Here is a 2,648-nt window from a genome sequence, read left to right as displayed (position 1 = left end):
TCAGCTTCAATATTAGTCCTTGCAATAAATATTCAGAGTTGATTTCATTTAAGATTGACTGACTTGATCTCTTTGCTGTCCAAGGGACTCTCAAGAGTTTTCTTCAACACCACAGTCCAAAAGCATCAATTCTTCTGTACTCAGCCTTCTTTATGGTTCAACTCTCACATCTATACATGACTACTGGAAAAGCCATAGCTTTGACTATACAGACCTTTGTTGAGAAAGTGATGTCTCTGTTGTCTATGTTTGTCATAGTTTTTATTCCAAGGAGCAAGTGTCTTTTAATTTCATGGATGCAACCACCATCTGCAGTGACTTCAGAACCCAAGAAAATAGTCTGTCACTGTTTCCAGTATTTCCTCATCTATTTGCCATGAAGTGATGGGACAGGATGCCATGATCTTAGTTTTTTGAATGTTGAGTTTTAAGCCAGCTTTCTCACTCTCCACTTTCACATTCATCAAGAAGTTTTAGTTCTTCTTCACTTTCTGCCATAAGGGTGATGTCATCTGCATATCTGAGGTTATTGATATTTGTCCAGGCAGTCTTGATTCCAGCTTGTGCTTCATCCAGCCAGGCATTTTGCATGATGTACTATGCATATAATTTAAATAAGCAGGGTGATAATATACTGCCTTGATATACCACTTTCCCAATTTTGAACCAGTTTATTGTTCCATGTCCAGTCCTGACTGTTGCTTCTTGTTCTGCATACAAGTTTCTCAAAGGCAGGTAAGGTGCCCTGGTATTCTCATCTTTTTAGGAATTTTCCACTATTTATTGTGCTCCACACAGTCAAAGGCTTTAGTATAGTCAGTGAAGCAGAAGTAGATATTCTTCTATCTTTTACATAAGTCATAGCAATATTTTTTAATTTATCTCCTAAAACAAAAGAAACAAAACACAAATGAACAAATGGATCCCAGCTAATCTCAAAAGCTTTTGCACAGCAAAATAAACCACTGACAAAGCATAAAGATAAATTGCTGAATGGGAGAAAATATTTTCAATTGACATGATTGATAAGGGGTTAATATCCAAAATATACAAACAGCTCATACAACTCAACATCAAAAACCAAACTGCTTAAAAATGGGCAGAAGACCTAAATAAATATTTATCTAAAGAGGATATGCTGATGGTCAGCAGGCAGGTGAAAATTTGCTCAACATGTCCAATAATCAGGAAAACGCAAATCAACACAACAAAGAGATCACCTCACACCTACAGGAATGACTATCATCAAAAGGAACACAAATAACAAATGTTGGAGAAGATGTGGAGAAAAGGCAACATTGTACACTGTTGGTGGAAATGCAAATGTTTGTAGCCACTGTAGATAACAGTATGGAAGTTTCTGAAAAACTAAAAAATAGAGCTACCAAATTACCAGCAATTACACTCCTTTGAGTCCCTCCATATGCAGTGTCAGTCATCTCCTACTTGGCATCATGGCCACCATCAGATCTCTCATAAAGCCAAAGATCATCAAAAAGAAGACCAAGAAGTTCACCTGGCACCAGTCAGATTGATATGTCAAAATTTTGTGGAACTGCCAGAAAACCAGAAGCATCAACAACAGGGTGTGCAGGAGATTCATGGGTCATATCTTGATGTCCGACATCATTTATGAGAGCAACAAGAAAATAAACACGTGATGCTCAGAATATTCTGGAAGTTCCTGGTCCACAACACTGAAGAACTTGCAGTGTTGCTGATGTACAACAAACTTGGTTTCAATTTCTCACAATATTTCTTCCAAGAACTGCAAAGCCATTATAGAAAGAGAATCCCAGCTGGCTATCAGAGTCACCAATTGCAGTGTCAGTCTGTGCAGTGAAGAAAACACAGAGACAGCTCAGGTAAACATTGTGTTTGTGTTAACAAAACCATGAAACTTGGGGAAAAAGCACTAACTTGAAAAGATACATGAATCGTAATGTTCATAGTAGCATTATTTACAGTTACTAAGATATGGAAGCAAACTAAGTGTGTTATTTTATTTTTGTATATACTCCTAACTTAAAGAGGTATTTTCTTCATTAAATGTTTCCTTTTTATAATTCATGGCACTATTGTTGATCATAATCTACATTCTTTATTCAACTTTTTAATAGTTGCACTCTTTCTGGAATGGCTTTATTTAGAAAGCTTGTGTGAGGAAGGGAGGAAGAAGATGATCTAAACTATTGAATATTCTCCTAATATCAGACGACTATCATGAAACTGTGATTGCTTTAGACTTAGGAAACTAGAATCAGGGCATGTGGAGTCTTTACATTTTCCCTGACACATTGATAGTTAACTTCCTGTAAATGTTACAAGTTTATATTATTTCTGATTCAGCCTCACCTCGACAGCTTCTCAGGACTTTATGTTTTGTGGGGTCCAAGAAAGCTTCAACCACTATCCCTAAGCACTTTTTTTCTGTTATAGGAAAAAAGTCATCATTTATTTATTTATTTTTAAATTCAGGGTATACCATTTAATTGCCGGGTTTTACTCAGCCACAGGTAATAACTCTGTAGTCCCTCAGTTCTACTTGACCACCAATCCTCAGGCAGTCTTTGCCTAGTTTCATCATTTTGAGTTAAAGATACTTCTTAGTATCATTGCAGACAAAGTTTTTTTTTTTTTCTGTCCTT

General features: G+C 36.4%; 1 pseudogene; it reads left to right on the top strand.

Moving 5' to 3' along the window:
* Positions 1 to 1,454: 1,454 nt before the first annotated feature.
* LOC138930887 (putative large ribosomal subunit protein eL32') lies at positions 1,455 to 1,898 on the top strand (annotated as a pseudogene).
* The last annotated feature ends 750 nt before the right edge of the window (positions 1,899 to 2,648 follow it).

The sequence above is a fragment of the Ovis canadensis genome, chromosome X, assembly GCF_042477335.2.
Source record: "Ovis canadensis isolate MfBH-ARS-UI-01 breed Bighorn chromosome X, ARS-UI_OviCan_v2, whole genome shotgun sequence".
Taxonomy (NCBI): domain Eukaryota; kingdom Metazoa; phylum Chordata; class Mammalia; order Artiodactyla; family Bovidae; genus Ovis; species Ovis canadensis.
Note: the sequence above shows the minus strand (reverse complement) of the source record. Positions and strands in the feature narration are given on the sequence as shown.